The 21144-nt window shown below is 38.5% G+C and overlaps 1 protein-coding gene across 3 annotated transcripts in view; it reads right to left on the reverse strand.

Annotated features, from left to right (window-relative positions):
* LOC113477236 (collagen alpha-4(VI) chain-like) overlaps window positions 1-20460 on the reverse strand; it is a 70172-nt gene extending 49712 nt beyond the window's left edge. The window contains exons 1-6 of one of the 3 annotated variants that reach the window (XM_026843450.1): window positions 20368-20460; window positions 15923-16019; window positions 15587-15645; window positions 11035-11216; window positions 2320-2993; window positions 1528-1562 (exon numbers count right to left, since the gene is read on the reverse strand). The gene's annotated coding sequence lies outside the window, so the exon portion shown is untranslated. Of the gene's footprint in view, window positions 1-1527; window positions 1563-2319; window positions 3631-6795; window positions 6836-11034; window positions 11217-15586; window positions 15646-15922; window positions 16020-20367 lie in introns of those variants that run through there. The other 2 variants (XM_026843448.1, XM_026843447.1) reach the window with 2 other exon arrangements.
* Window positions 20461-21144: the final 684 nt, after the last annotated feature.

The following is a 21144-nucleotide window of genomic DNA, read 5'->3' on the forward strand; positions in this document are numbered from 1 at the left end:
AAGTAATGAATAGAAATCATCTGCTTGAATGTACTTTCTACCCTCAGGCAATAGCAAAACTTCATTTCCAAGTATCACCACACCAAGCCCCATTGTAGCTCCTGAAGGGTTCTTTGGAATCTTCTTTTGTGGGGAGGAAAAAAGCCACATTTCCTGTATTTCAAGATATTTCTCTCATACGGGCACTCTTTACTATTATTAGTACTGCAGTAACACAGAGAGTCCAGATGTAACTGAAGTCCCTATGCAACAAAAGAGGTTCCAGGTACTGTGGGGTCCTTCAAAAGAACAGAAGGCAATGCTGGGGTTTCTGCATTGTGGAAACCCTCTTCATGGCTCTGCACATTGCAGTTTTCTTTAATTAGCACCTCTAACATATCATATATGAAACCATAGAAAATAAAAATGTTTTGCAATCATCTTATGTGCCACTCTCACAATTAAATTTTGTCCTGGATTTAATTAATTTTTCTGTATATATTCCTGATAGTTACTGAACCTCTCAAGAGTTTTTCTTGATTACTTTGACAGAGATTTTATTCCCAGATTATCTATTTTCACTGCTATGCCCCATAGCCTCTTTTTTAGACGTTAGTAAGCAAATAGCTTATACTGAGACCAATATTTTCATGGTATCCAAAATTTAAAATAGTCATGATTACTAACCTTCATTACTGTATTACACAGTACATACTTTGATAGCACAGTTATTGTGCCACGAAACATCTTGAACTGTTTGGTTTTACTAAATTGCACATAGATCTATAGATGCAGCTAGAAACATACATATTCAAGGGCAGGTAAGTAAAATGTTGCTGGCATTTCCAAAGCCTTTAGTTGGTGTTCTGCTCTAAAATTTTCCATCATTGTGAGCTTGTAAAAAAACACCCGTATCACCATGCTTCCAGAGTGTATATGGCTGCCCACCGTCAGAGGAGCAAAATACAGTTGCTGTTTTAGCAAGGAGCTAGACTTTCCTCAGTAGTGTAAATATTCAAATTTTGTACCAAAGTAGTCTAGCTCTTACTGTTACACCATACATAATAATCAGTGACTATTGAGCTATGAACTATTTCTGTACCTCCCAAAGGCTGTAGTCTCTTGCCTCCTTCAGCTTCTTCCAACCTTATGAATCAAGAATGTTCCCTGCTCATAGGGTCAGATACCCTACACCTGCAAAATCCTTCCCACTCTTCCTAAACATGAGTGCAGATGGGAACTTATTTCCCACTTGCTCTTTATTTTTCCCCTTTAGTATCCCCTACTGACATGAGGCAGCTTCTTTAAATACACAGGGACACTGCAATTTAAAATCGTGTGCAGACTAATTTCTCTACTTGTACCATTTATCTTGCTTTATCTGCACATAGGAAATTCCAGTCATGCACTACAAGCTGCATAAACAGAGGTACTTTTAATGGGTATTCTTCATTATTTGCTAAAGTAAAAACGAAAGAAGTAATTTAATGGAAAACTCATGTCATACAGCTCCATAGATACTATGGATCAAAGCCTAAATAAACTTACTCAGAAACATGCTGTGTCACAGAGCATTACTAAATCTGCATATTAAGATAGCAATATGTTAATTCCAAAACTTATACAAGCATAAAACAGCATATACAAGGTCCTAGTATAAGCTACTTAAATATGCATATCTGTAGGTTTTTATATAAATATATAGAGACATAATCTACGTAAGATGCTAAGACAGCAATATCTAAGACTTCTTTACACTTTAATGCCATTTTAGGAGTCAACAGTATAAAAATTATTAAAAGCCCTTAGAAAACAGTATAAAAGGATACATATTTTAAAGCTTATTTCACTGCCAGCATTTTTCCTTCACTGTTTCCAGAGACCCACCAATACGTTTACAATAAATCTCAAAGGAAAAAAAAAAGATCAACAGTACTCTAAAATTCTTTAAATGCTTCACAAAGATTGCTTGCAACTATGTTTTGATTCTTTTTTAATCAACTAATGTCCCAATTTTATCTTCAGCTACTTCAACATTTTACACGGGTAAAAGAAAGTCATTCTGTAGGTGTTTGCTTCCAGAGCAAAATGCATGGTCAAATGCTAATACACTTCTTGAGCACACTATCAAAAGCATGGATATTTTGAGGCAACATCTGGTTTTCACCTATAAACTTATAAACATGTTGCATGCAGGATCTCCCTGCACAGCCTGGTTTGGGGACATTTTCACTCTTCCATTTGTATATACCAAAAGAAGGAACACAATCTTTCTTAGTGACAACCTCAAATCCCACCTCTACCAGTGCAAACAAATGTGATTATGTAGCTTTCTCCTACCTACTGAAGTACTCCAGTTAGATTTCTTCAGCCTTTACATGCTTTCATTCCTTCTGAAGTCTTTGGAAAAAGCCTGAGTCCTGGAGTGCAGCAGAGAGACAGCTTCAGTTCACATGCCCCAGTTAGTTATCCCTTTCCTCTGCCACCCCCTTTTCTCTCATTAAAGTGAATTTGAAGCCTGGATTCCATCTGTGGAACTTCCTGGTTTCACCAAACAGTAAAACCAGGAGAAATCCATTCCACCCTCCCGCCTCACCACTCTCCTTTGCATGTCCACATGCTGAACTTTCACCATTAAGACACCTGTATTAACCAGAAGAAGGATAAATGTTGCTGTAAAAATAATGCAAAGTATTTTCTAGATGTCAGCTCTTTATGTAACCAACAAAAAGATTTCTTCATTTGTCTCTTCTCTACAGGCACATTTTTTCCTACAAGTACATTACCTTTTCGTTAGCACTGAAATGTCTTAGGACAAAAGTTGCAGCTTTACTTGCTGCAGGTTTCTCAGAGAAAGGACTCTCTTAATGATTCCAGGTACAATCATATGGCCAGACACTGATCCAAGAAAGGAGACCCTGGATGACTTACCTGACTTAGGAAGTCAATGTGATCAACATGAGGTTCCAGATGTTCCAAAGAGCGGTTTTGTTTAGAAGGGCAAGCAGCCACAGCTGGAAAGGATGTGGCCACAAAGATAGGAACACCCCCACACTGACATACGTACATACAAGCACACAACCAGCCCATTAGGTGTCTACACCCAGTCTTAAATGGAAAAACTGACTGACATTAAAAGTCAATTTCATTTACTGTTAGAATTGGTGTCTGCCTGTCTGCAAGCTAGTGGGATGGATGTTTACATGCTGACTTGATTTTAAAGAATGGAAAGACATAATGATTTTCCATTTTAGTATTTGGTGCACTTTTTATAAGTCTATCGTCTATTTTTCTTTGCTGAGTAAAGCTTAATAATTAGCATGTTATTCTGTTATCCTTAAACATTCATTATCATTCATACTTGTATCTTCCTGATGGCTTAAACAGCAAAAATTGCAATGAGTACACATTAACAAAAAATTTTAAGTGGACCCTGGTATTCTAGTAGCCTCAAACAGCTATTAACCTGCCATGAAATTAAAAATCAAATAATAGGTTCTCTCATCAGTCAAGAGGATCCCCAAAAACCAAAGCATCTATCAGAGAACCCAGCTAATTATGATGTCTCCATATCTGAAGTAACCATACCCATGTAGTCCCTCCTGAAGTCAAATGTGTTGAATATATGAAGTATATATTTATATCCCCTCAGGATCAAGACCTGAGCTCTCAGCACCCTTTAAAAACCTGCTCTACCTACCCATCTTCCCCCAGGTCAGCATGACCAGCCTGCACTTCCCACAATGCGTTGCAGTCTCTCCTCCTCTAAGAAGAGATAAAGCTGGTGGTAGACAAGCAGAGCTGTCTTTGCTGCCTGACGGGTAGCAGAACTAAATATTCTGTAAGATTCAAACAAAATTTCTGAAACTGTTCTGGTGCCTGCCCCAACCCCCAATACTTTGCTTTTGGGAAGTCTTCAGTGAAAAGTCCCTTTTTTTTTTTTCTTCTCTCTTTTTTTTCCCCAGAAAGCTAATCTTTACCACAGAATAAAATAAAACAAATAGCTGAAAACCCAATTGGTTGAAAATAAGATCTAACCAGAATTCTCTAAGATCACAGCTGGCTATTCTGAGGGCCTGACAAGCTTTCACTTCTTCACTTTGCACACCCTCTAAATAGCTATTTACTAATCACATCCTCATTTAATTGCTATACTTAGTTGATGTTAATTAAAGTTTGCCTTTAAGTGTATGAATTAAATGAGACTATACCATGCTGTCATTAAATTATGACCAATACTATACCATGGCTTTAGACTTTTCTCCTGGTTTAGTTTCCTCAAGAAAGAAGTCAGGCTGAATGTTACCTTTTACCTTTCATCCCAGATGGGTGAAAGAATTTGAAAATCAAACGCTGTAAATGGAACTGTGAATGTGAAGAGTCTTTTAACCTTGTTAAATGAGTTCTTACCTAGCAATGACTCATTCTGACCTAGAGCAAGTTCACTTTCAAACTCCTAACCATTTTGGTTTTTGGTCTCAATAAAAGAAGGTCATAAGGGGACCTCATATGATAATTTGGGACTGTAAGCAATAACGTGTATATATACGTTTCTATGTATTTCACAGCAAGGTGGTTTGCCTCCTACTAAGGGAGTAAAGAAGGTCAAAAGAGATCCCTTGGTACAAGGAGTACTTTTTCCCAAAACAAGAAGTCCTTATGGAGCAGGAGATGCATTTATTATTGTTTTTCCCGTCTTTCCTGTCAATCCTGGCTTTAGACCTACTTCATGTAAGACATGTAGTATCATGGCAGTACCAAGGATCAACTTTGTTTGCTTATAGAAAAAAATACAAAGGTGAGCAATAAAAAACATTAAAGCAGGAAACCAAAACCATTTGACAGGTCTTGTAAAATGGGCCAGCTAAATCTGGAGGATGATACAAGTAATTTGTCATATCCTTAACAGTTCCTTTGACTGGAAAGTAGACAAATGTGAACAGCATGAAGACTAAGAATATCAACTTTACCCACATGTGCTTCAGTGACTCATTCAGTAAAGGATATTAAGTGAACTAAACACAAACATTTCATTCATGAAAGCAGCTTCTCAAAGCCAAAAGTGCTTAATAAAACTAGCAGATGTGAGTCTCCTGCTCCCAAGAACACTGAGTGGGAAAGCATCCTATACACAGGAGTAAGTACTCAAACCCAGTCTCATCTGGAACAAATTATTTGTATAAAAAGTCCTGCTTTAGAATACAAATAATGTAAGTCACCTCATGTTGAACTACCACAAAGTGGGGAATTCAAAATTGAGGGCAACAGTTTACATGTAACTTCACAGTTGTTTTTGAACCACCAGTACATTATCTGCTAATATATGCTAGACATACCTTTGAAATGGGACTCTAACAATCTGAGCTTACTGATGGTGGCAAGATGCAGGTTCTTCCTTTATAAAAGCTTTACATAAGAAAACTGTAACCTTGCAATAATCAATAGATGTAAAACTTCTGCTAATATCACTTTTCTAAGAACCTAATTGTCCTCTCAGTTCTAATCCTGAAAATCATGCAGTTTTTCCACAATCTACCACTTTTGATAGCAGGAAAATATGAAGCTAGAAAGAACCAAGGCTTTTGCTTGTAAATATCTTCACAAAATCTGCCCTGAAAACAACTGCAAAACTGTAATGTTACAGCCACAAATGTGAGGTATAGCCTCTTTCTTGCCAGTTCTAGGCTTATAATTGCTTATAACCAGTTTTTTAGAGTAAGTAAATAAAATTTAAACCAAGCTTTCAGTAAGATGCAAAAAATATATACCTCCTGTAATAAGAAATAAAGAAAGCAAGATGTTGTTCATTTTAACATTACCTATGAAACTTTTCAGTGCTTTTCTCATTGTCATGACTCTCGAAGAAATGAAAAAGCAACAGCTTTTCTCATCCTATCTTTCTTTACTGCAAACCACTAAAATTACCATATCACCCATAATTAGCTCAAAGCTCATCATGTCTTGTCAAATGAAATGTCTTTGTAATATCAATAAAGCAGAGATTTTAGCCCAAGGACATTACATATACATTTCTGAAGCATCCTAATATTATTATTAGGTGCATATTTTACTTTGAATCATTTGGAACAAATTTTGTTTATCCAAAGGCTCTTTGCTTATTGACTGAAGCAAACGGGGTTTGTTTGACTGAATGATATTATATTTGGATTTGAATCTATGGAAGAATTATGTAAATTGCATGCAGGCAAATCAGAGCTGAATGGCTTTATGCCTATCATCTTTACAACTACAGCTGTTGCAAAAGCAACGAAAACTAAACAGCACTCTTTATATACTGCCACATCATCAGAACAAACCAAAGTAAATGCTAGAAGTATGGAAAGGTAACACTTTCTCAGGTGTCTAAAGTACTTACGCAGGTAACTTAGAAAATACTTTTTATGATACTCCCCATGCACTAGATATAGTGTAAGTTAATATATATGGAAACATTTGTTAATAATCCTCAGAAACAGTATCACTATATTGGAGCTCTTAGTAGGCAAAACAGTTTTTCAAGGAGCTAGGGAACTTTAAATGTGGCTTCACAGTGAACCAAAATAAGAGTCAAAAATTCCAATTTCTCCTTGAAGGGAAATTAATCTGAAAATAATTTGGCATCCCTTAAAGCACTGTGTTTTTTCAAAAAGTAGTGTCCACTGATTTTTTTGAAATACTATAATACCAAGCTTTTAAATGCTCAAATGAGCTATATCACATTTTTAAAATGAGCATGCTTTTTGCCTCATTTTACAGAGGGAAGCCAAGGAACCAAATTGTTAAGAAGAAAAATACCTGCTAATACTGTGTACTCACATTCAGATGTGGCATTTCAGAATACCTAGCAGTCAAAGAACAGCTTTTGCTGAACTCAGTTAAAAAAAAAAAAAGCTAGACTCAAGAGTAAAAAACAAAACACAACCAAAAAAACCACAACAAATCAGGCATGCAGAGGAAAGAAAAAAGAAAAAAAAAAAAAAAACACAAAAAACAACACACAAACTCCTAGAACACACAATAAGAGACCACCTGTGAAAAGTTTTTCATATCTACTTATTCAGTATTACACAGGACTACTTGCCAGATGTAGGAGTATCATTTGGGTCTCTGGAGTGGTACTGGAGGTGCTGAGTCCTCAAAGCCCTGTCCCTTTTGTCCCAATAAAACCAGAAAGAACTGTGTACATAACCTCCTCTACTACTTTTTTTCTTTTTTTAAATTCACAAAGCCAGTTGTTCATGCACACCAAAAAGCCTATGTAGGAAAGATACCTTGAGATAACATACAGTTAAACACTGGTTTATACTGCATATGCACAGGGAGTCAGTCATGAAATTTGGCCTCTACAGCATCATCTACAAAAAAGAATCCTGTGTTTCCTAAGGACCACACAAAAAAACCCCAACAAATATAGCATCACTGTTCTTTCCCTGAGTGCTACTAAGATTTACTGGCCAATGATTCAGTTCAAGACTACCATATGCCTTTATTTACTTATTGGAATTCTTACATGAGCGATTATGTTTCTGCAATCTAATTTTGCCACAGAAGGTTGTAAGTTCAGTTCAGTTGCAGTAGAGCTTATGAACAAATGCTTATACTTTTTCTGATGTCAAGAAAGCCAAAAAACCTGGAATCTTACACACTGTATTGCCCAAGATAGTGACATATGGATAATTTAACTGCAGTTCAGTCCCTTCTTAAAGCGTGATAAGTGTTTCCAAACACTGAAAGCAGAGCTCTTCAGATCCTCTGAAAGTTAAGCATGGAAGTGCATCTCACTATCACCTGGTGATGCTGACCTCAATAGACAGTAAATAGCCCTTCAATGAAAAGGAGACAGCAACAACTATGTAATCAAATCTATCTGGATTTTTTCTAGGTAATAAAAATTCTTGTACACACTACAGAAATATTTTCAGACATTTCAAACTTAAATTGGAAGGAAAATGCTGAAAGCTACCGTATTAAAGCAACAGTCTTCCTAGATATCTTTTCACTTACACAGATCAACAAGCTTGTGTTCATCAGCTATGTATAGTACAGCATCTGGATACAGCTTTTCTTTCAGATTCTTTAATTAATGGATTGGGGATGGAGAAGCACAAAACTCTTCAGAATTGTTTCCACAGGGGTTATGTTGTCCCTCACCACCTTTTTATAATGTACTCATCAAATGCAGCACTTAAAAATAGGTGTCCTGGCTTCCTACGCCCTATTAATTACTCTAGTCTCAGGATACAGAATATGTAATAGCCACATCCTGGAATGCTTGGAAGAGGAAAAAAAAAAAAAAAAAAAAAAAAAAAAAAAAAACCACACACACCAACTAACCAACAAAAAAGAAGAGAAAGATCAAGCAGAATGACAGAAATAAAGGACTCATTTATGTTCTGAAGCTCACAGAAAGTTTCTAGAAACTGTACTGCTGTCAACAGCTAATAAGAAAAATCCCAGATCTTTGCAGTCAACAAATGCATTGTATTTCAGAGCTTCAAAGTGTTTTGAGAGCTTTATGAGGAAATTAGAGGTTCATCCATTTAAAAAAAAAAACAAAACAAAAAAAAAAAAAAAAAAACCTGGAAAAACTTTGAAAGATTGACAGAACAGCAGCAGTCAAGACGTCCATAACTTCATGTGGGTCCATCACAATTTAATTCAATAGGTATCACTTACATGAAAATCCCAAAAGAGTCTACTAAAACTGATAAATTTTGTCAACAAAATCTCATCTGTGGATTAGGGTGATATAAACCCTGTATCACTTATTCTTCCACCTACTAAAGTAGACAGCCTCTACAGCTGACAATTTAAAAGCATAGATATAGCTACTGGCTTGACCAAAATATATAGAGATGAAGGTAATCAACTGGAGGAGATTTTTCAGGCCATTTCAATGCTACCTTTTAACAGAACAGACAGAAAAAGTGACCCCAATTTCCAACTGCTTGCTCAGGATATTTCTAGTAACTTGTCAGAGATTTGCTGTGCTAGTAGGGCTATCTTTAGTCAGACCACCTGTGCAGAGGTGCTTCTTCTGGAGTCGAACAGCTCTGGTTTGAAGTAACCATTCCAAGAAAAAAGTTTGAGGACACTCTCTTCCTTTTGCTCCTGGGAGAACAGGAAGCAGTACTGAAAATGCAGCAGGAGAGAGGCTGTCTCTATACCTTCTCCCAGTAGTAAATGTACACAGCACCTTTGTTCATAAGCACAAGTCCCTTTGAGCTAATCCACTGATGAGAGATTCTGCGGCCATATGAATTTAACATTTACATCTGTGGATAGTGAAAGCAAAGAACAGCCAAACATCACTGTGCTCCTTTCCTGAATACTCACAGACAGCTCCCTACCATAAAATCTGAAAATTTAGCATGTTTAAGGCTTTCCTATCAGCTGAGGATGACTCCTGCAAAGGAGCTAAATAATAAACCCATTGAGATAGCTATGCTAGTGCCAATAATTTTCCTGAGCATTTGAGATGCCACTAACTCGGAATCAGTCATAAGTTTGCATCAGGATCAAAGAAATACAAAGATGTGTCATGCACCATCCTAAACCTCATATCACCATGTCCTTGAGCTGTGACCCAGGATTAGGCTCAATATTGGAAACTGCAATTATAAACAGGAAGAGTCAGGAGTGAGCTTTCAGTATCAAATCTGCATTTCCTAACCTGTAAACACCAGGTTTACTCTAACAATCCCACACACAGCCACTTAGGGGATTTTAGGAATGGAATAAGTATTCTACTCTGCTATCCCATATTGGCATGTTTATTATAACAGCTACCTATGCAAATACTAACATTATTTACTCTTAAGTTAAACTGTCGCCAAAATACAGTGCAGATGTCAAACACGCACTGCTAAAACAATCGAGCCTACCCATGTAATTTACCGGTGCGATTCACATTCATGTACTCTCTGGTACTCATGAAGATAAGCAAGACTAGAGGACATCTTCAGCTGTCACATCTCTGGTACCAGGATTCACATTTCAGAGGAATAGAAATTTTTATGATGAATATCACTGAAGTCATGAATTCAGTGAAGCATCACTTCAAGAATTTTAGTCTCCCTGACCTCTGACTTTAGTGACATTCTAATTTCAACTAATCAAAAAGAGCTAGCTATGACAATGCTCTACAGTAAAGCCTGAACTTAGGCCCACCAACTTCAACTTCAAAGGGTGAGAGTGGGGTGCTTTATCGTAGAAGTAGTCTCACAGTCAAAAATTACTTTTTTTTTCCTTCTGCAGGTACTTCTCAGCTCGATCATTTCCTTAAGCCAGTTCATCATAAGGCTGCAAAATGCACTTGCACCTGATGGGGACAAGCCCCAAAATGATAGCAAGCTATCGGAGGCAATAGGATTTGGAGGACAGGGATTGTTTGAAAGAGCTTAAATAGAAGGCACATGGTGCTAACAACTCACAGCCTCTGAAAGGTATTCTTGCTCCTGTCTTCCATGACACATCCTGCACTGTTGACTACCATTGCTTAACTTGCCTCAGACCCTTGCTTTAGCAAATTTCACCCACTAAAATAAACTCAAAAAAAAAAAAGCAGAGAGAAAAAGAAAAAAAAAAAAAGAAAAAAAATTAAGTACAGCTTGCTACTATTTGAGTTAGTAAAAGTGGCAAATGGAAGCTTCTGGCAAAGGCTAGAACCAATACAGGTAAAAGGGGGCAGGACTATGTGGTCTGGAGTGGAAAAAGGAATAAATGAGAGAAGGGTGGTTGTCATGTAGCAAGTCACCGATGCAGCTGTCGCAGGAGCTGCAGCCTAAAGCATTAACAATTGAGAATTAGCTATACAATACAAACAGTTCATTTATCATGGATTCCCACAACCCAAAGAAACAGATCACTACTCATCTGAACAATGCTTGTGAATCCTGGAAGCGCTCGGTTAGCACAGCACGTCAGGTAGCTCAGCCTGGGGGACAAGTAAAAGATGCACTAATCACAGAAAGCTCACAGAAAAAGAGGGTGAGATCACAGCTATAGAAAACTTCGGGGTTTTTAACGGGAGAACAAGATAGTTTCTACACTCACTCGAAAAGTTCTTCCCCTATCTCCTCCACTCTCTGAACTACCTGGGATGTGGTTTTCCACAAGGCAAGGATCTTGCTGACCACTCTGATAAGATACTTTGCAGTCACCCAGGTATTGTCAGTTACCTCTGAGTACAAATCTATGCACCCATCACTGCCCCAGAGGAGTGGAACTGTGGGAGCCTGCGAGAAAAGAGAAGGGGTTTTTTAACACAATCTCACCAGTAGGATCTTTCTCTGAAGTAAAACACTCTGAAACAAAAACTATCAAAACTTTATTTTTGTGGAACTTCATATGTATCACCATAGGCCTGAGAAAGACCAGAGCTTGTAAAAAAATACTGTTAGAACGGCTTGATAACAAGGTTATTTACATGCTCCACTCCTTCAGAAAGCAATGGCCCTACCATATGATACCCCACCATATTTTCTACTTCCTGAACAAATCATATCTCAAGTTGTTTGTGGTAAGGGTTCTGGAATTCAACAATAAGCCTGTTTTCGATCATTAAGCAATGTTTTAAGGGATGGAATTTTTCTACAGTGGAATATAAAACCATTTAAACTTCACTAATAAGCTTAACTAATAAACTTGTAAGGTTGTCTCGCAGAAAACTTTGTGATTTTGAAATCATGCTAAGGATCACAACACACTGTCTGCATATAGCATTTACTCAATGAAGGGAGAAGGCTGGAATAATCACAGAATGGTTTGGGTTGGAAAGGACCTTAAAGACCATCCAGTTCCAACCCCCTGCCATGGGCAGGGACACCTTCCACTAGCCCAGGTTGCTCAAAGCCCCGTCCAACCTGGCCTTGAACACTGCCAGGGAGGGGGCAGCCACAGCTTCTCTGGGCAACCTGTGCCAGGGTCTCACCACCCTCACAGTAAAGAATTTCTTCCTTATATCTCACATAAATCTACCCTCTTTTAAGTTTAAAGACATTATCCTTTGTCCTATCCCTACATGCCCTGATAAAAGAGCCCCTCCCCATCTTTCCTGTAGCCCCCTTTAAGTACTGGAAGGCCACTATAAGGTCTCGCGGGAGCCTTCTCTTCTCCAGGCTGAACAACCCCAACTCTCTCAAGCCTGTCCTCACAGGGGAGGTGCTCCAGGCCTTCTCTGGACCCACTTGAGCAAGTCCCTGTCTTTCTTATGCTGGGGGCCCCAGAGCTGGACACAGCACTGAAGGTGGGGTCTCAACCAGGGTGGAATAGAGGAATAGAATCCCCTCCCTTAACCTGCTGGACACACTTCTCTTGATGCAGCCCAGGACATGGTTGGCTTTCTGGGCTGTGAGCACACATTGCTGGCTCATATAGTCAGTTTTCCATCCACCACTACCCCGAAGTCCTCCCCAGGGCTGCTCTCAATCCACTCATTGTCCCATCTGTATTTGTGCTTGGGATTGCTCCGACCCCAGTGCAGGACCTTGCACTTGGCCTTGTTGAACTTCATGAAGTTTGCACAGTCCCACATCTCAGGTCTGTCCAGGTCCCTCTGGATTGCACATCCCTTCCCTCCAGCATGTTGACTGCACCACACAGCTGGATGTCATCAGCAAACATGCTGAGGGTCCCCTCAATACCACTGCCCATGTCACTGACAAAGATGTTAAATAATACTGGTCCCAATAGGCTGTAACCTCATCGTAAAAGGGCACCAAATTTGTCAGGCACATTTTGCCCTTAGTGAATCCATGTTAGCCACCACCAATCACCTCCATACTTCACATGTGCCCTAGCACAGTTTCTAGGAGGTTCTGTTCTATGATCTTACCAGGCACAGAGGTGAGACTGACCAGCCTGGGTGTTCCTTTTTTCCCCTTTTTAAAAATAGAGGGGGTATGTTTCCTCTTTTCCAGCCACTGGGAACTTCATCAGACTGCCACAACTTCTCAAATATGATAGACAGTGGCTTAGCCACTTTATCTGCATGTTCCCTCAGGACTTTCACATCCATCTCATCAGGTCCCATGGACTTGTGCACCTTCAGGTTCCTTGGATGGTCTCAAACCTGATCATCTCCTAAGGTGGGCAGTTCTTCATTCTCCCAGCCCCTCTCTTTGGATTCTGTGAACTGGGCAGTTTAACTAGAGTGCTTGCCAGTGAAAACCAAGACAAAAATGTTGTTGAGTACCTCAGCTTTCTCAATGTCAGTTGTAGCCAGGTCTCCCATTTCTCTCATGGGGGCTGAGGGGGTTTGCGAGGGTGCAGGCAGGCAGCGTACAGTTTCTTTCTCTGTTGTCTCTTTCTTTGTTGTCCTACATACCTGAAGAAACCATTCTTGTTATTTTTCACATCACTAGACAGGTTCAGCTCCAGCCGTGCCTTGGGTCTCCTGATACCCTCCCTGCACCCTGACAATTTCTCTTTAGTTCTTCATTTTATTTTAGACTTGCTTTAACCTACAGCTGTGTCATCTTGTTTTCCAGGAAACATCTTGTATGTATCAGAGTCTCAAAACCCACACACTTTTTGTTTTCTTCTGCTTTATAGCAATCAGCTGTCTCAGGAAATACAGGCAGCAATTTTGCTTTTTTCCAGTTTATTTCCTATTCAACATATCCCTTGGGATATGAATCAGCAAAGGACTGCTGACTTCAATACCAGAGTTTACAGTAGACAAGGATCTGGCGTACAGATGGAGCTTTCATTCCAACCTCTCCAGTAATCTCTTTCCTTAGAAGATAAAAGAAAAGCTATTGCACTTTAGACTGCCTGGCACTGGCAATGACCAGCTATTGTAAGACTGACTCTACCGGCCACACTACTTCAAGGTACCAGAGAGATCTTTTGGTTCATTTCCAGTGAAAGAGAGATTCAGTAGAAAAGCCCATCCCTTCTGAACACAATAATGAAAAAGGTGTAAAAAGCAGGATGAGATGCAGCCATAATGTAAAGCAACCTAATGCTGAAACAGAGATCACAGATTCACCAGAAACATTAACTATCTCTGCTCCCATCACAAGTTGATCTACACAGTGTGGACTACAGCACACTAAGTAACAGGGCAACTGCACTGTTTGTTTGGGTTTTTTTAGAGAGAAAATGTAGTGCTTTTAATTTTAAAAGATGCGTTCCTTCCAGTTTGCTGGCAGAAGCATGACAGTCTGTGAGATGACGACACAAATTCTTCTATTTTTGGATTATGGAGATACAAAAGAAGGAAATTTCTTATAATGAGTCAAAAGAAGCAGTAAGTTAAACTATGTAGTCCACTGCTTATAACAGATTTTCCTGAGAAAATAATCCTATCATGACACAGATTCCAGGCCTCAGATTTGAAGTTGTCCTTCTTCATAACTCTTCTTTTATTCTCTACATACTCAATCCATGAAAACTACTGCTGTCATCACTGTCAACTTAAATTTGGAAATTTACATGCCATGGGCAAAACTACCACTAAATTTACAAGCCTGAAGGCTGGTCATGAGAAAAACTAGCTAATCCACTTGAAAAATTTAAGAATGCAGAGAGAAAGGACTAAATGGTGGCAAATATACACTATCTCTGATTAAAACATCCTTCCTGTGACTGCACATTCACATAGGTGCACTTTTGCAAGTCTATTTTTTTCATACTTCATTTACACCACCTTTTTTTTTCATGAGGCTGGGCAGATCTCAGATGAAGACAGCTTTTAAGGTAGACACACAAACAAGTACCTATACTCAAGGAAGCACATTTAAGCAATTTTTTTGTGCTCTCTTTCTGCAGAGTTGTTTAGCAATGAAAAATAGGTCACAGCAAATGAGGCAAGTCTGCTCAGGATTCTGCTAAGTAGTCACTGTAGTTGCCCAACACTGTTCAGGATCTGCATCAGAATCTTTAACCCCAGAGGATACCTTTAAATGCATAATAATTTTTATTATTTATTTTTTTAATCAATGGACAAGATGAAGATATATCAATCCAGCATCTGGAAGTGATAAATTACACAAATTTTAAGTTGGACAGAAATTGTCTCAGTTTACCTGACAATAAGTACAGATGTGAACAGACTAAACAAAGTAAAAGTTTTGTGTTTATTAACTTCTACATCTGCCTCAGAGAGCAGCTTTTGCACATGTACATGTACCACGTATAGTGCAAATGCACATGAAGACAAGGCCCGTCAGTCTGCCACAACTGCTTTGTTTTAGACAGCTCAACCCTAACGTGAACTTGAAACTATCAGCAAGAGCATCAGTTTATTAGTCAGAGTTGCATCATTAAGCTCACCTAATAAACTCCATGTGGTATAACTTCTACTGTAGTTTCATCTCATTTCATAAACCCTATTTATAGAATAAATAAAATCGAGGCTAATTTAAAGGATAATGGAAAAACTATCTTCCTTTCTTCCTGTAAATCACAAGATACTGGTCTGTCAAAGGTGGAGAAGCAGACCTATAACCCATTCACTAAATGCCAATTTCCTAAAAAACAATAAAAGTACTGATACAAATTTGAACTGGCAACACTACAGTGAGCTACAAAGTTTTCTAAAGTAAATCTGACACCAGATAACAACAAAAAAACGACATTTGCTCCAAGGCAAGCTTCTCACCTGAAAGGGTGATGTTTAGTTTCATCAGCCTGATGCATTGCCTTTTACACTCCATTATCCTAAAAGACAATAAAGGCTCATCTGCCATCACTTTGATTCCAAAGGCATGTCAGCTCTATCACTAGCTATAGCAGGCTAAATTATTACTGCAGCACAGTTTCTATTTTATTGTGCCTTTTATTGAACAACTGATTTCAGGTCTCAAAACTATAGCGGTTTGCTACTCTCTCCTCTACCTGGGGGGTAGGGGGCCCACTGGTCAGTGTATGGGACTGGCACTACTGAATGTTTGCCCTTCCCAACAGATCATTCAAACTGTACCTACCAGCAGAATACCCGAAAAAGTTTCTGGACCACAATGGTCCTGTGGCACATTCATGGGATGACAGTACACAAGTGGTGCCTTAATTCTGTAGAGATAAATCTTCACTCCCTAGGAAAATCATATTTGATACATCAGCAAGGTGAAAATTCTTTATAAAAACACATTTTAAAAACTTACTTTTTAAACTTCTTACAAATATCACTGGCTCATTTTTCAACCCTGCAGTGACATCTCATGGCTTCACGGTAGTTCCAGCAGCAACTGCATGTTGTCAAAAAACAGTGACAGAAGTGGGAAACATATATGTAGGAAACTGGGTAGCTGCCCTTACTTGGTAACACCAAACTCACTGATCCTCCCAAATAAAGCCAATACAAAATACTGCCTGTTACAAGGGACTTACATCTGTTTGCACACAGGGTTACATCACATGTCAAGAATAATAGTTTTAAATAAAAAGAAAGAATGGATGAGGTGAATGAAAGTATAAGAAACTAGGCAGGGCTTAGTGAAGTTAAGGAACAGGGCCAGAAGAACAACATTAGCTGCTGGAAAAACTTTCCCACCTTTTCTAACACAGACAAGATACCATGCCAACAATCTGATGCCTTAGGTGGCCACCTGATTTAAGTAGAAGAAAAAACGACAGTCTCATAGTTTCAGAAGATTGAAGCCATCACATGAATATCATTACAGGGGGCTTTATATCTGCATTGCAGAAGCCAGCAAGAGATTAATTACTGCTCTGTATTAATAAAGTTAATGCATTCTTACAAAACAATTTATTAAAATGCTCCATCAAAACTAAGTCCTAGGACTAAACCAATTCCACTCTAACAAATCACTGCATCTGTATACCCTTTCAGTATTAAATGCAAAAATCAGTCTTTATTCCTTAATTAAAGCACAGTATTGTTTTCTGGGTCAGAAGAAAACTACTATAGAATTGATTTTCTTATGATGAATAGCAAAGCTTTTAACTAGGTCTCTTGGGAGCTTGGTTTCTTCTTGCATACGTTGCTGGAAATGTTAATGTACTTCACAGATAGAAGCAAACTGGGGCGGGGGGTGGGGGTGTGCAAGGGAGCAACAGGCAGACTTATCTTGTTGTTAAGGTTAGGCTTTGAGCCCAGTACAATTTTTGTGTGATTATTTGTGACAGGATCAAACTCAGGCTTATGGTGAAAACTCAACTGCCCTTATCTGCACTTTACCATGTCACCCCTGCATCATTATATTCTCTCTCCAGCAAATTAAATCTTCATCATGTGTTTAGGGTCTTGATCTGAATGCATGTGCACCATCTAAAAGAACATATATTGAGCTAATAAGCTATATTTCCATTTGATTAATTTTGTGTCCTACTACAGATACTGAAAAGTCTAAATATTTAAAAACAGGAAATGTTAAAAGTAAACCTCTACAGCTTTAACAGGGGGAAAAGTATTCTAAAATTTAAGGCTATGCATTCTACATGATCTCTAAACTCAACTTTTGAAAGAGGTAATTACTGAAGTCAAACCTCATTGTGGAAATTTTTGATATTTACTGACAATAATGGGGACTTCAACCAGAGGACATAAAAAAAAAATCCTTAGACATCCCCATCTTTTACGGAAATATGTTTTCCTCCTCTGGCAATCAGTAGTTTTCATACAAAAGAAAGGAAATTAGAACATCTGGCAAGATGACCTTTGCAATGTTCCTAAAAATGAAGGGCTTACTGAGTTCTTTTATATAAACTGGAACGCTTCCAATTTGATTGGTACATAAAGATGAAATGAGACAAGATCAAGTTAATAAAACATTCACAACAGCACAACCTTACTAGTCTCTTGATTTTCCTTTAGTGTTTGACAACCCGTATTCACCCTCACCTAAACGTTGATTTTGCTATTTTTTTACTTCTGTTCTTGTGACATTGTTTTTTATATTTAGATTTACTGAAGAGCCTAAGCTTATCGCGGAGTGTCATATGAGAGAGAAAGAAGCAGCAGTGTTTGCATAGTTGCCTCTAGTTATAGGAGAATTTGACTGGACAACTCTGACTTTTCAAGCCCATGTGTTCTTTTTCCTGCTCTTCTTGTTCTCCCACATAACCAAATCTCCATGTCTCCAGTGGAGTAAAGTAACAGTGACTTCACAAACAAGCAATAACTCAGCCAATTCATCTAAGCACAAAGCAGGGTAAAAGGGCTAAATAAAAGGTATAGAAAGACTTCGGAGTGCAAAATGTCTATTCAGTCTAGTGCAAAAAAGGCAACTGAGTAAAGATATGACACATGTTTATATAAGGCCACAAGCGGCTTGGAGACAATGTCTCTTCAACAAAGGGACAGGATATCAAGGGAAGCTAGATGCTGACAGTTCACAGCAAGCAAAATGGAGGCTCACACATTAGGTGGTTAAGTTGTGGAATGCTTTGCAGCAGGATGTTATGAATGCCAAGACTTCAGATAAGCACAAAGGAAGAGATGATAAATTGAAATTAAAGTATATAAGAGGTCATTAAACCTAAAGATGCCACAATTTAGTTCTAGGAGTCCCTGATCCTGAATATAACTACATTTCTGCTGTGTTTTTGTACTCTTCTTTACAATGCTGCATTTGTTTGTCAGAGACAGGATAGCAGCTTAGAGAGAGGCATTTGGTCATATCAGCTATTGCCATTCACACTTTTATGCCTAGTTATGCAAATGCTAAAATTGCCATAAAAAGGTAAGCAAGCTGTTCAGCCCTGTGGATCAAGTACATCCCTGCTGTAGCATTTTATTGCCTCTGAAAAACAAAAGATTATGCCTGTTAAAGAACAACACTATTTTTTACCAAATGGCACTCATTCCTGCCTAAGAACAAGAGCTCTTCTAGCAGCACATCCCTCACACAGACTTCTGGGAGCAGGGGGGAATAATTGGAAAAATTTTTGCTAAACCAAGGGTCTGATAAATTTATCATCATACAGAATAGAAGGATTCCTTTTAGAACTCAGGTTAAAGATCACCGCAGAGAGCCTAAAGTTAAGCTCAAAAACAGTACAGTCCACTTTAAAAAAAGCACGTGTACAAGTCACTTATAAAACAGAGCAGAAAGACAATTTCCTGCAAAGAACACTGGGGATTGTGTCCTAAACAGTTATAACTTCCAGACTGCTCCAGTTCCAGCTCTAAACTGCTCTTTTGTCTGTTTCTAGGCAGCAAAACAGGCAAAGAAGTGTTCATCTACCAGTATTGCTGGAGGTCCCAGTTCTGGTTTCCAGACTGTGTTCAGTGCCAACTTCCTTGCCTTCAGTACTTAAAAAATAAAGTGCAAGAATTGTCTTAGTTCCGAGGGACATTTTCATATCATACTTCACTCAGTCTTCTGGGGTAGATGTTATTTCATTGAAAACCAAATATCCTTTTGGCTTTACACTTTAAAATACAGAAAGCATAAGTAAAAATGCAATAAAATGAGACGGTCATGTGCAAAGCCACCACCAGGTGGAAAGGTTATAGGATATGACAGCCAGATTAGAAGTAACATTTCCAGGTAACATTTTTCTATCCTTAATTCCTTCTGACTGTACTCACCCATTTTGGAGACATCCTGTAATGAGAAGGACGATAAAGCCCACTACATACTATATTCTACTCAGTGTTATTTTATCACACAGTTAAATACTGCACAATGGTCCCACAGGACTAAAGGGAGACTCTGGTTACGTACAGAAGGAAAAATAATAGCTGGCTTTTCATTTGTAAAACTGACTAGATTTTTTTGGCATGCTTGTTTTATTAATAGCTGGAGAGTTATGGTTAAGGGATTCAAATGTAGTGTACATTTCTTTTGTTCCAGCTGTATAAACACTTATGTACATGATCAGCTTAATCCTAGTGAAATTTTCAAGGACAAAGTAAACATAGAATATGCAGCAACTGAATGAAGTCCACCATTACAGTGGTACTGTCCCCAGGACTTCAGTGTCATCATTTTTTCTGCTGCATTCCTCTGCAGTGCAAATGGAATTATTTTAGCACATGTTGTGAGATCTGCCTGCTGCCTGCCTACTTACCTGCTTACAACAGTGTGTCTGGCCTTCTGCAAAAACAAACTCTAACAAATCATGTCACTTGCTCCTCCTTAAAAATGGAAGTTATCTACAGTAAAACACAGCTTGACTGAGCACAAGCCTATTTATGCACATGGGGAAAGGTGAAGATACAGGCTTGGTATTTACTCCAAACGATATCAAGTTAGTTCTCTACATTGATTCACGAGGACAGTGAACTTTCTCAGTAGAGTGACAGTTACCAAGATGGGTCAAAATGGTCTTGGAGCAACTCTGAGGCATCCTCCCATTACAGTCATTCTGAGCAGTTTTTCCTCATTCCCTCATATACATTTCCTCATTCCTCAATATACACATTTGTTCTTTCCATCTAGATTTTATAGCACGAGGACATGAAAATGTTTTTACCAGAAAAGTATCTCCAAAATTAAGTCCAATGTCATTAGTACAGTAATGACGTTCATTCCTGAAGGAAAAAGATCCTCAACTGTCCAATGTCTTGCTTGCCCTGGAAGACAGCAATAAATAGTATGGGTATTTTATGAAATCCTGCAAGAATTGACTTTACTGAAGAAGCATCCTTTTAATTAAAGCAAAAATTTGTTTCTTAGAGTAAGCATATTGAGCAAAAGAATCAAGATGTTTACAAGGCAATGTTTATGGATCAACTTTATCATCAGTACTGGCAGGAGGATAAACTAACCAGTCTTCCATCAAACAGCTTACTTGTGATCCACAGAGACCATCACTGTGATCCCAAGGATTTCCCAATAAAATCAGTCTCCCACAGTCCACAGAGCTGACCTTTTTAACGAAATTCAAATTTCATTAATTTTCTTCAAACCTTCCATATTGTTGGGCACTTCCACACTTAAATGAAAGTTGAAATTTAACCCATTTTGATATATTTGTAATCTATTAGAAGCGTTAAACATGCTTTCAAATCAGAGAGAGTGATCAGAGCTTGAGTACAATGTGATTAGTCTCTTCCTAAAGGGATACGATACCAGTCTTGCAACTGGATGTATATAAAACAAACCAATGAATTCCACCTGCCCAGATTCAGCTGCAAGATTAGGAAGCACCTTTTCCAGGTTCTGGAGTCTCTTTAAGAATGTGTATGCAGTCTCTCTGAAACAACCATCAACGCTTATAGTCACTTGTCCCCCTCGTCTGAGCAGGATG

This window comes from Athene cunicularia (assembly GCF_003259725.1).
Source record: "Athene cunicularia isolate RWA chromosome 2 unlocalized genomic scaffold, athCun1 chr2_part1, whole genome shotgun sequence".
Lineage (NCBI taxonomy): Eukaryota > Metazoa > Chordata > Aves > Strigiformes > Strigidae > Athene > Athene cunicularia.